Consider the following 13,960-nt stretch of genomic DNA (forward strand, 5'->3'; position numbering starts at 1 on the left):
TGGATTTCGATAAGTAAGTTTATTAAAATGGTGATTTTGGTCGATTGCTCTACAAAAAATGGAAGTCTTGAGCTTGTGTTTGAATTTTTGATCTAAAAACACTATTCAAGGATAATTGACTTTGAAGAAAGACTATTTTTAGTATTAAAAACACAATAATCGGTGACCGCTTAACTTTGAGTTACCAAATATAATAAAATGTGAAAACTTGCCCTATCCCTCTAATTTAAAGTCAAGTTTGAGTTTGAGTTTGAGTTTGTGATCTATAAATAGTATTCAAGGGATAATTACGTCATAATAGTTGTTATGTTATATAGTTGTGAACGCAAAACATTTGAAATACGTTCTCACAATCTATTTAGACTACAGCTATATATGTGTCTAAAAAGTGAAGGAGACCTTCTGGTTTTACTAAGCTTTTTGATATAAGATACTATATTATATAGACTATATTCACGTGGTCTATTATGCAATCTTTACTGCACGACTTCTAAGCTGAAGAGTATAATTTTGCATTGTTCTTTAGAAAAATACAGAAAAAACACATGATTTTCCTGTTCCTAGGAAAATTGGCGGACAGGTCGTTTAGCCGACAAGGAAAAAATGAGAATTTTAGACGACAGTTTTTATCATAATTGGTAATAAAAGTCTAATTGGTTTATAAATCAGTAGTTCGGTTGTGATAGATTCATATCAACTCCCACAGACCGTTGAGTCATGACCATGGCCCGCGAGGCATGGCCAGATGCGGTTAATTGCAGTCCAACCACATAAAGCCTCCGTTACATTAGTTGATGAAAAAAACTAAGGTATACTTGTCCGCTTACAGAATAGTGTTTTAAATTGGCCAATCACAACTTCAGAATAAGATTTATTGCTCATTTTACTTAAATTATCGGTAAAAATGTTCATTTTCTTGGTGTGTTGACATATTTTACCAGTAATTTTTGAAAAGATAGGTCAGTGCAACTCTTTAAATGATTAAATTTCTCTGAAGAATATTCGGCTAATGAACATTAAATATTGTAAAATAACTAATGTGGAGATACCTTAAAGTCATGACCACATTAAGTAACAGTTAACACAACTAATTTTGATTTTTGCTACCATAAAAACCGACAACACAGACAGTAGAAATCAGATTACGAGCTTCGATACCATAGTCAAACAGACAAGTATACTTCTACATTCATTTGGCCTTTTTGGAAAATTTCCAGTGTTAAAATTCTGTAACCCATAGTGCATCAAGTTCAAAGTTTAAGGTATTCAAAATTTTTGGAAATTAGTGTTTCACTTTTCTATGTGGTAATATTGTATTATAATACTAGTATTCTTGGCTTTGTGTACTTCGTTTTGATGTTATCTTTCCGAAAGGTCTTTATGTTTTCAAACGTTTGTTGTTATGGATCCTATGAAGAGTCGATTTGAGTTCTTTCAACTGAGTGAAAGACAAAAAACAACTGTCAAAAGGCAAATCCTGATTATAGAGGCAATTGAGCTAATAAGATTTCCAGATTTTTTAATGCAGTATTCTAATTTCCTCTGAGCTTAAAAAATGTGAGAAATAAGTAAAGATGTCTCTTGGAAAAAAATCTCCAGGTGGAATTTTACTACTGCGTGTTTTGCTTATTGCCACTATTGTCAATAGAGACCATTGTAATTTAACATGATTTTTATCCTCATGAAAATTTGTAGCCTCTATAACAATAAATGGTTGAATCATTATGTACATGAAAAAGTTGTTTTTCACGAGTAACCATATAGCAAAACCTTAATTTTCAATAAAGCTTTATTGATCGGCAATTTACGCTATGAAAATGAATCAGCGGTCTCACAGGTAGTATGAAAATATTTTTTTTTTCATGGCGCTCAAAAAAAGGAAACCTCTAACAGAACTGCAAAAATAACAACGGTAAGAAAAGAAACGCTTTTAATGTCAACTTTGTTTTTATTTTGAAAGACTTAATACAAAACAATGCTTAATTGAAATAGAAAAAAGACTTAGATTGTGCAAAGCAAAAATTTATAAGATATCCTTGTCAAACAAATATTTATGTACAAGCTGAATTTTCATTACTCCTTTAACAAATTTGTTTTTTTACGACTTCAATAGTTTGCCTTGAGAAAACTCATAGGAGAACGGAGAAATATTTATTTCTTGCATCTATTGGAAATTTCATTCTGATACGTTAAATGCTTACTATTCATGATACCATAGCTTTATGGATTAAAGAAGTTTTAAGTTCGCGTTAATGAATACTTAGGTTTTTAAATTTTTATGAGTTACTTGAATAACATACTGAAATACTTCAAATTGACACATAACTCTAAAAGCTACTGAAGAAATTCTGTGAAAATCAAATTTTCTAAGACAAACACAAGTTGTTGCACATGTATATGGAAAACAGTAGTGCATACTTACGTCTATGGTTCAAATTGAGCCTTTGAGCAAAACATGTTTGTTATCTACTAACGTTAGCAGGGAACTTCTTATCGTTCCTTACAATAAACCACGTCAATACTATGAAAAATCTAAAGTATTATACAAATAACTTAATACTAAACGTACGACATAGAACCAGTTACTAAATAAACTAGAAGCAATTGTAACCGTGAAAATCAAACAATAAGGCCAATAGTTGAGTTTAAATGTATTTGATTTGTCCATTGCTTTTTCCATTGCTTTATATAGGTTAACGTTATTTTGTTTAAATTCAGCACAGTGGGGGGTCGAAATGTACTCCCAAATAAAGAATTGCAAGCCTATGTACTCACTCTCTATTTATCACAAGTTTTGCTGCAACACAGTAGAGTACATGTATATATACACCTTCTTGATCAGAGACAAGAGAATACTTAAGCAAACTAATAAAAGTGCTTTTAGCCGAAAAAGTTATGCAATAATTTTGCAGAGAAGACTGAACTTCTCATACGCACAGTGCAATTCTTCAGCTTTATACGTAGCAATCAGATCAAAACCTTGAAATGTTAATGTCTGAGGTACTTAGGAGAAACTTCAATTCTTTTTACAACTGAAAAGGAATAAGAATTAGTCTAACTGATTTAACAACTGAGTTCTCCTCGAAATGTTATAGGTCTTCATTGGAAACTATTTGGCTAATTAGGCTAATAGAACGAGTGCTAACATCCCAGCGAACGGCTTATATTTACTTTTAACTGAATGAATTGCTTCTCAAATTAATATTTTAGCGTTTTCATTCTTGACTTGCATTTCATTCAGTTAGTGTATGCCAAAACCCAAACTCAACTGCCGGTTTATAACTTATAATGTATCATATCCTAACGCAATTTGAAGGCTCATTTCAGCGCACAATTGTCTATCAAACTCGTTATGAGAACAATATTGCCTTTATACAACAAAGGAAGGGCAGCTCAATTTCAAGCTGGACTACCTTCGATCATTGTCTCATACCCAAAAAATTTATTGACTTTGTTACTACATTACCTAATATAACCGAAGAGGAAGACTATATCAACAACTCAACCCCCTCAGAAACGGGAGTAACTTCTCAGAATATACCTAATCCTTTGACTTCTGACATATGGTCACTTCCTATGGACATAAAGAGGATCTTGCGCAGTTATGATTTCGAAAGTATGCCACCCTTCAGGAGCCATGAAGAATATTTCGCTGCTTTAGAAGGTTTGGAAAATATGTGGAAAAAGCTCGAATCATGCAGAATTGAAACAAAACTAACCACCATTCACGATAAAATTGATCATACAACATCATCCACAACCGATGATAACAGAAAGACTGTGATATCTTCCATCTTAGAACGATTCCCTAGTCTTCTTGAAGAAAACTCGAAAATTGAAGAAAACTTCCAGAAACTTAGCACTGAGCCATCGGCTAACAATGCTCTACGAAAGAGGAGCCAATCTCGTGTTTTTGGAGGATGTGTAATTCACTGTGGAAATTTTCCAAAAAGAATGAGATTCGATGAAAATGTGAGGTGTTCATGCGACAATAACAACTAGAACTGAAAAATTCTTGTCGATTAAAGCTTATGAACTAGACGTTGGTATCCAGTTTTTTCCATTTATAACCTGTTATTTTGAAATGCTGTGCTTTATTAAAATCCGTTTTGTATGCCTATTATCCAAATTTTAGTAGTTGAAAAACCACTCCTTTAAACTAAAGTATGTTGGTTGAACATTGTCCACGTCAGACAAACAGGAAACAGGCTTCGACCTGTTTAAAGAACTAGAAAGTCAGAAATTTGTTGTAGAGTAGGATCCCCAAACCGTAGATTATCGTTCTGAAATGTTGAAATGGATACGCGCAAGAGTCGACGTTATAAAGAGCTGACGTTAGAATACACCGCAACTTGTTTTGATTAAACCAAAAAATTGCCGTTCATTACCCTAAATTGTTAGTTGATTATTAAAAAAAGTACCTGAGTGGGTTAATTGGTCTCATGTTCGGTTATGATAGTTTCATATCAAGTCCCAACAGCCGCTGAGGCATGGCCATGGTCCGCGATGATTTCAAGATAATTATTTTTTTAAATTTGCTTACAGTGTCTTATACTAGAAGATACTAAATATTATTTTTTCTAATACTCGAATGTAGTAGTCTCATTTAAGAGCCAAATTAATTTGTCGCAAAATTTACCGTAAATTATCAACTTACAATTTAAATAAAATGTCGGTTCCGTTGAATCGGCTCTTTTCACTTCGGCTCTCTTACAAGTCACGGGTTGAAACAAAAAATTCAACCTGACCACTTGCTTTTTATGAATAAAAAAACCTATATTGTGAGAAGTTCAGTCTTCTCTGCAAAATTGTTGCATAATATTTTCGGCTAAAAGCACTTTTATTAGTTTGCTTAAGTATTCTCTTGTCTCTGATCAAGAAGGCGTATATATACATGTACTCTACTGTGTTGCAGCAAAACTGGTGATAAATAGAGAGTGAGTACATAGGCTTGCAATTCTTTATTTGGGAGTACATTTCGACCCCCCACTGTGCTGAATTTAAACAAAATAACGTTTACTTATATAAAGCAATGGAAAAAGCAATGGACAAATCAAATACACTTAAACTCAACTATTGGCCTTATTGTTTGATTTTCACGGTTACAATTGCTTCTAGTTTATTTAGTAACTGGTTCTATGTCGTACGTTTAGTATTAAGTCATTTGTATAATACTTTTGATTTTGCATAGTATTGACGTGGTTTATTGTAAGGAACGATAAGAAGTTCCCCTGCTAACGTTAGTAGATAACAAAAATGTTTTGCTCAAAGGCTCAATTTGAACCATAGACGTAAGTATGCACTACTGTTTTCTGTATACATGTGCAACAACTTGTGTTTGTCTTAGAACATTTGGTTTTCACAGAATTCCTTCAGTAGCTTTTAGAGCTATGCGTCAATTTGAAGTATTTCAGTATGTTATTCAAGTAACTCATAAAAATTTAAAAACCTAAGTATTCATTAACGCGAACTTAAAACTTCTTTAATCCATAAAGCTATGGTATCATGAATAGTAAGCATTTAACGTATCAGAACGAAGTTTCCAATAGATGCAAGAAGTAAATATTTCTCCGTTCTCCTATGAGTTTTCTCAAGGCAAACTATTGAGGTCGTAAAACAACAAATTTGTTAAAGGAGTAATGAAAAATCAGCTTGTACATAAATATTTGTTTGACAAGGATATCTTATAAATTTTTGCTTTGCACAATCTAAGTCTTTTTTCTATTTCAATTAAGCATTGTTTTGTATTAAGTCTTTCAAAATAAAAACAAAGTTGACATTAAAAGCGTTTCTTTTCTTACCGTTGTTATTTTTGCAGTTCTGTTAGAGGTTTCCTTTTTTTGAGCGCCATGAAAAAAAAATATTTTCATACTACCTGTGAGACCGCTGATTCATTTTCATAGCGTAAATTGCCGATCAATAAAGCTTTATTGAAAATTAAGGTTTTGCTATATGGTTACTCGTGAAAAACAACTTTTTCATGTACATAATGATTCAACCATTTATTGTTATAGAGGCTACAAATTTTCATGAGGATAAAAATCATGTTAAATTACAATGGTCTCTATTGACAATAGTGGCAATAAGCAAAACACGCAGTAGTAAAATTCCACCTGGAGATTTTTTTCCAAGAGACATCTTTACTTATTTCTCACATTTTTTAAGCTCAGAGGAAATTAGAATACTGCATTAAAAAATCTGGAAATCTTATTAGCTCAATTGCCTCTATAATCAGGATTTGCCTTTTGACAGTTGTTTTTTGTCTTTCACTCAGTTGAAAGAACTCAAATCGACTCTTCATAGGATCCATAACAGCAAACGTTTGAAAACATAGAAACCTTTCGGAAAGATAACATCAAAACGAAGTACACAAAGCCAAGAAAACTAGTATTATAATACAATCTTATCACATAGAAAAGTGAAACACTAATTTCCAAAAATTTTGAATACCTTAAACTTTGAACTTGATGCACTATGGGTTACAGAATTTTAACACTGGAAATTTTCCAAATCGGCCAAATGAATGTAGAAGTATACTTGTCAGTTTGACTATGGTATCGAAGCTCCTAATCTGATATCTACTGTCTGTGTTGTCGGTTTTTATGGTAGCAAAAATCAAAATTAGTTGTGTTAACTGTTACTTAATGTGGTCATGACTTAAAGGTATCTCCACATTAGTTATTTTACAATATTTAATGTTCATTAGCCGAATATTCTTCAGAGAAATTTAATCATTTAAAGGGTTGCACTGACCTATCTTTTCAAAAATTACTGGTAAAATATGTCAACACACCAAGAAAATGAACATTTTTACCGATAATTTAAGTAAAATGAGCAATAAATCTTATTCTGAAGTTGTGATTGGCCAATTTAAAACACTATTCTGTAAGGGGACAAGTATACCTTAGTTTTTCATCAACTAATGTAACGGAGGCTTTATGTGGTTGGACTGCAATTAACCGCATCTGGCCATGCCTCGCCGGCCATGGTCATGCCTCAACGGTCTGTGGGAGTTGATATGAATCTATCACAACCGAACTACTGATTTATAAACCAATTAGACTTTTATTACCAATTATGATAAAAACTGTCGTCTAAATTTCTCATTTTTTCCTTGTCGGCTAAACGACCTGTCCGCCAATTTTCCTAGCAACAGGAAAATCATGTGTTTTTCTGTATTTTTCTAAAGAACAATGCAAAATTATACTCTTCAGCTTCGAATGCTTGCAGAAGTCGTGCAGTAAAGATTGCATAATAGACCACGTGAATATAGTCTATATAATATAGTATAATATATCAAAAAGCTTAGTAAAACCAGAAGGTCTCCTTCACTTTTTTGACACATATATAGCTGTAGTCTAAATAGATTGTGAGAACGTATTTCAAATGTTTTGCGTTCACAACTATATAACATAACAACTATTATGACGTAATTATCCCTTGAATACTATTTATAGATCACAAACTCAAACACAAACTCAAACTTTGACTTTAAATTAGAGGGATAGGGCAAGTTTTCACATTTTATTATATTTGGTAACTCAAAGTTAAGCGGTCACCGATTATTGTGTTTTTAATACTAAAAGTAGTCTTTCTTCAAAGTCAATTATCCTTGAATAGTGTTTTTAGATCAAAAATTCAAACACAAACTCAAGACTTCCATTTTTCTGTAGAGCAATCGACCAAAATCACCATTTTAATAAACTTACTTATCGAAATCCATGCCACCTCTGAGTTTTGAATACTAAAAAAGAAGCCTTTTTCTTAAAAGTCAATTATTCTTGAATAGTGTTTAGATCACAAAATCGAAATCAAGCACAATGGTTCAACTTTTAGGTAAAGTGATCGACCATGTTTCACATTTTTATTCTACTTGCTTATCCAAAGCCAAACTGTCTCCGGTTGTGTTTTGAACACTAATAAAGAAGAATTTTGTTTCAAATTCCGCGAGAAGTACTTCTCTGGAACCATTTGGTGCCCATTGAGTGTAAACAGACGCTGAAAACAAACAAAATTTGTTCAGCTAAACACCTAAATTTAATGTTTTTGTTTGAGCTCTCAAATGCGACAAGACTGTGCAAGAATGCAACAAGACTGCGCAACAAGTTTGTGCAAGAATGTTTCATGAGGTTGATTCGTTTTAACTTTTTTCAGATAAACCATGACCAAATGAAATTTAACAAATTAGGAAGAAGTTAATATAACAAAAATTGCAAGATCATGTAGCGCTAAACTTTTGATGCATAACAAGTTCACAATTACAGTCCCAGCTTTGAACACATCCTGAGCCGAAGCTAAGGTTAATATGAAACTCAACAAACGCATTGTCCTTCTGGCAAGCTATCCCAGCAGTTTTCTGTCTATACAAGTTTTCGAAACGTAGGGATTTGGAAAATTTGTTTAATTCCTGACAACTGAAACAACAGGTGGCTCTGAATAAACATACGAAAACAACTATATAGTGTAAAACCTGTTTTTTTGATAAAGTAGGTACGTTGTAAAGTGCTTGTTTCCATTAAGGTACACACTATAGAATTTTTAACGCAAGTAATTTTTGAATAAAGTTTAAAAAAAGTTGCACTTCAAAAAAAGAACATATCAAAAAAACTCCTAAAAATTAGACTGGTTCGCTAAACAATAAAACCCTACATTGATTTAATTAATTAAGTACCACTTGATATACCATACCATGGATTTCTTAATTGTTAATTAAGAAATTAACATTGAGGTGAAAATACTGAGTTAACGTATACAACATAGCTTCAGCGTTTTTTATATCTTCGAAAAAACTTCAAACACTTAATGAATTGTTGAAAATATTAGCGGCTAAGTTTTATCGGTCTCTGTCAGTCAGGACACATTACCTTGAGATAGAGAAAAGCTTCTGTTGTTTATGCTCAGCGAGTCTCCTCTAGAGATAAGAATTGTTTTCATTTTTTAGAGAAACAGAAACAGCTTTTTGTAGATAGTTAGTAAACAAATGTTAACATTTGAAGGTATTAAAAGGAAGTAGTAGTAGGTACTAGTGTAACTTAGAACCAATAAGTAGTTGTAGTAGATATTTGTAGTATCTAGTAGTAGTTGTAGGTAGTACTAGTAGGTAGCAGTAGTAGTAGTAGGTACTAATTGTAGATAGTAGTTGTAGATAGTAGTAGTAGGCAGTAGCAGTAGTAGGTAGCAGTAGTGTTGTGTTCAATTCCGAAATGTTCGCCAGGCTTCATAACCCAATATGTTATACAGACTCTGTCGCTTTAAATTTCAAATTCCTTTGGATGTTACTCTTTCCGATGCTCTATCAATTATCGTTACGGTGATGTTATTTTAAAACGTCGACAGAACAATAAGTAATCCAAAATTTTAACACAGGGTTACTGAATGCACCGAAAATTTGATTCAAGAAAGAACAAAAATGAACCCATTCGATTTTTATTGGCTTGAGGTGCTCTGATATTTTACTTCCAGTGTTTAATAGTTGAGTATATGTTTATTCAGTATGCTGGTACCATCTACTGAAGAAGCGATTCGCTTTTGTTTAAGATTTCAGTCAAAGCACGCATTATCCGTTAGTTTTATTCCCAATACGCAAACAAGACTTATTCGCTACTGAAGCTGTTTCTAGCATCCCCCCGCAGATACAAAGCTTGTTTTCTTTCTTGCTTAATTGATCAAGTGGCTAATTAACTTTTGAAAATTTAGCTATTTTTACAGTTCCAGTGGGAACTACTCTTCTTGTACAACATTACACTATTTGTTTGATTCAAGCTCTTGACGAAATCCTATCATTCTACTTTATTTAACTAACACGTTCAGCTGCTCCTGCATATCATAGTTTTTCCACCAAATTTTTCGGTTTTTTACAGAATTTAATCTTTTTACTTAGCTCAATTTATTGTTTATCTCTCAACAATTTATCTCAAATAATTTTTTCCTGTAAATAATCTTGCTCAATCCTAGAAGGGTAGCTGAATGCGTATAGAGAAATTCGTTTTCAAAAAAAGCATGCTCAGAACATCAAAAAGTTGTTTTTGTCTTCTGTGTTGCAACATTTTATCATTTTCTTGCCAAGGAGTAAATGACAAAGAGCATGAATTTGTTTTTTTAAGAAAAATCTTAATAGTTTTTTATTATGGTAGCTAGATAGGAAAAGAAATTTCAGTTTTCAACAAAGCATGCTCAGAACATCAAAAAGTTGTTTTTGTCTTCTGTGTTGCAACGTTTTATCATTTTCCTGCCTAGGATTAAAAGACAAAGAGCATGAATTTTTTTTTCGTAAAAAATCTTGATAGTTTTTAATATGGTAGCTAGATAGGTGTAGAAAATTCAGTTTTCATCAAAGCATGCTCAGAACATCAAAAACTTGTTGTCGTCTTAGTTTGTGACATTTTGCTTGCCAATGCTTAATGGGACAGAGTTTAGCTACGCTGAAGGTCAAAATCCGTGTGCAAGATATAATATTATTGGATCGTGGAGAAAAATAACAACATTCTTCAAGGCAATTAAATTGCCCTCCGGGAACTTATCTCCCCCCTCTCTCTCTCTCTATCTCTCTCTCTCTCATCGGATTGCAAACATATAAATACATAAATACTTAAACACATTCAGACATATATACATACATTTCACTGTATAGATATAGAAAAACATACACACATAAAACCAAGAACGTTTTGACATATACACACATTTACAATTTCTACCCACAGACATACACTTCAGCTTATACTCATATAAACATTAATAAACTTAAGCACAGTTATATTTACTTATAAACAGATATACACTTTCATATATACTTTCATTATACACATGAATACGCATAATTATATAAATAAAACTCTCATTCTTTCGTTTCTTTCAATTGTTCATTCCCTATATAAACATTACAATTTTGAACACATGTAAGCAAATATACCTACTTGTTTTGATAGAAATATACATAGTTACACATGTATATAAAAAAAATAAAGCCAAGCTTTCCACATCACACTGAACATTTGCAAAAGTATTGTCAACAAAAACTGCTTCTGACTGCTCTTTGACTTCTTTCAGACTACTTCAAAAACTGAGTTTTTCATGTCCTATTTGGTTGAACAAAATGAAGTCCACAAAAATCATTTTTGAAAGCTCCTTCATTGCGAAAAATCCATTTCATGCCATTTTAGGGCTTCAAAAAATTTTTGACATTTTTTTTCAGAAAAATAACGAAACTTTTGTATGTTTCGACCTCCCCATACTTCATAGGTGAATAAAGTGAAGTCAACAAAAAATCACTTTTGAGTGCTCTTTTATAGCGCAAAATCCATTTCAGACCATTTTAGGACTCCAAAAATTTTTAAAATTTTTTTCAAAAAATTCGAAATTTTTATGTTTCGACCCCTATACTACTTAGGTGAAAAAAGTGAAGTCAACAAAAAATCACTTTTGAGTGCTCTTTCATAGCGCAAAATCCATTTCAGACCATTTTAGGACTTTGAAAAACTTTGAAAAATTTTCGAAAAAATTTTTGAAATTTTTTGAAAAATTTTAGGCTTCTGGTGTCTTATGTTAGGTTTTTTATGTTTTCACCAAAAAGATTTAGTGAGAGTTCAAAACTTAGGTAACACCTAATTCTATATACAGCGAACATTTCAACAGCGGATATCTGCCATGTTACTGGAGGGCGGGGGGTCCGGACACCCCCCCTACAAGAACTCTCACCACCGAAAAACTGATTTTCTCTTAGTGAAAGCAAGTTTTTTGGTTAAGTTTCGCCAGCCAACTTAACCCAAGAACTTCTCTCAGGCTGGCGAAACTTAACCAAAAAACTTGCTTTCACTAAGAGAAAATCAGTTTTTCGGTGGTGAGAGTTCTTGTAGGGGGGGGGGGGTCCGGACCCCCCCCCCCCTCCAGTAACATGGCAGATATGATTACTACTCATGTCATTGCGCGTCGCATAGATCAACATGGACCGCAAACCAAAACATTTTAACTGCTATTTTAAAAAGTTGTCGAGTGGTTTTTTGTTACAGAGTGGTTGTGAACTGTAGCAACAGAGATTAAAATGAGGTCAAAAGATCCCCAAAAGTACAGACCTATGAGAGCAACTAACGCAGCTTGAACACATACTCTACCGCATTGTTTAAGCCTACTAGTTGTTTAAAGAGTAGGATACGTACAACTTCCCTATCCATCCCTGTAGAGATCACTACGTGGCCAATGTCCAAGCAAACAAGTTTCAATAAAGTTTGGGTTTTGCGGGAACAAGTGACAAAATTTGATCTCAATTTTTACGTTTCATTTACCATTTTAAAAGTGACCATTTAGATAAGTTGCGTGCGCTGAGGTTGTGTGAATGCAAATTGGAAACGGAATTGCTTTCTGATATTATATCAAAAATTGATAAAAATCATGAAATTGGTTTAAATATATTCACTAATACCAGTTACAAACTCTAAGTCTTGATGATCTCTTTCTTTTTTTGTGCTTTGATATTGAATTCGTCCAAAGTCTGTCAATTCAACAATAATGTCTAAAAATTAAAATAATCGGTGCGAATTTTAAAACGGTTTTAATTAAAATTCACACTGATTACTTCAATTTTTTAAAAGCAATTCTGTTGGATTGACCAACTTTGGATCAAATTATTATCAGAGCACAAAAATGAATGAGATAATCAATTCATCATTAATTGCCTAATGAATTATCAGGTGCTATTGAGATACTCCCTCTATGTCTTAAATTACTAATTTTGTTATTTAATTATTTCGGTGCTTTATATTATTGTAAAATAACTTCAGCTAAATCAGAAAACAATTAAATTGATCGTTAGTCAACAGAGCTGGCATCAAATTTCTACAGGAAGTTTTGCATTTGCAATTAAGTTTGATATTTTTGTTGTTATTTTTTTTAGTAAGTAGGGTTGCTATATATTCTGTTGCACTGAATTGAATTGTTTTTAACTCCTAAACAGGACTTTGAAAAGATTTAATCATTGCCAACCACACTCAATTAAATTAAAATTTTAATACATCTTTGTTTGTGTATTGAATGGTAGATTGGTTTATCGGTAGATAAGAACAATGGTTGTTCTGTCATTTTCAACATGCAAAATTATTCGAAAGATGACATTGATTCAGGTCTAATAGTTTTTTAATTGTTATGTTCCAATTCTTATTCAAAATGTTTTCAGCCCAAAAAAATTGTTTCATAAAAAGAGAAAAGAAGGCTCGAAAAAGTAGAAACAACAAGAAAAATTGCGGGAAATGGGGCCAATGAGAGAGTTGACAAATAATTATTGCAATAGAAGACAAATTTAAAAACCTGTTTGGTACCGTCTATATTTTGTTGTTTGTTTTTTTTAAGAATGAAAACAAAATTGTTCTATACCTGGTCTCAAAAATGGAGCGCAAGCAACGATACGGAGATTAAATGTTACGGAGTTTCGAAAATATAATCTGATTTGCAGTTTTAGAAACGCAGGTAAAATAAATATTAAGTCCAGATCTAGCCCCAAAAGAGATCTTGAAACTTTCAATTTTGCCACCTTAAAAGATTAAGATGATTAAACGAAAACTATCGTAGTGAAATTCCGGCAATAAAAATAAATGTATATCAGATTTTGAGAGCATATAACATCCTTTTACAAAAATATGCAAATATTAGAACCATCAAGTTCCACTGACATAAATTGGCCAGCTGCAAAATATTCAAGCCGCCATATTTTTTGTTTAGGGTGATTTCGCAATCTATTCATAATATATCATTATTTACTTTGCTACCTTAAGAAGCTAGTGTCCTCAAAAGTGACCGACAGACAGAGACACCCGAAAGAATTCTTAATATATAAATAACTGCTTATTAGCTTTTTAGATAAATGTGACGAGTTCCAGGTTGAAAACCATAACAAAGGGGCGTAATTTTTTTGAAGGATAAATGGATAGCTTTTTGAAGGATAGCTTTTTAGATAAATGTGACGAGTTCC

Source organism: Convolutriloba macropyga, chromosome 7 (assembly GCF_964194025.1).
Source record: "Convolutriloba macropyga chromosome 7, txConMacr16.3, whole genome shotgun sequence".
Classification (NCBI taxonomy): Eukaryota; Metazoa; Xenacoelomorpha; order Acoela; family Convolutidae; genus Convolutriloba; species Convolutriloba macropyga.